Raw genomic sequence first — 274 nt, 5'->3', positions numbered from 1 at the left:
TTCCTCTAGTTCAGCCTAAAGGGCCTTTGAGCTCTGGAGCCTCCCCTGCATGCTCCTGTCTCCTGTCTCAAGCTGGAATGTGTCGCTTGGACTTGTCCTATGCAATGGTACCAAACAGATGTACAGAGCAATAAATGCACGGGGAGGGGGGTCTCAAAGCTGTGGCTGGCGACTGGGCACAGCTCCTGCTGATGCTCAGTCCATGTCTTTTCAAAAGTCCCCCAAGGTGGGACCTGCAGCCGCAGCACCCGCCGCTCTCAGCAGCGCTGGACTC

Source organism: Apaloderma vittatum, unplaced genomic scaffold (genome assembly GCF_000703405.1).
Source record: "Apaloderma vittatum isolate BGI_N311 unplaced genomic scaffold, ASM70340v1 scaffold18907, whole genome shotgun sequence".
Taxonomy (NCBI): domain Eukaryota; kingdom Metazoa; phylum Chordata; class Aves; order Trogoniformes; family Trogonidae; genus Apaloderma; species Apaloderma vittatum.
This window is presented reverse-complemented; position numbering follows the sequence as displayed.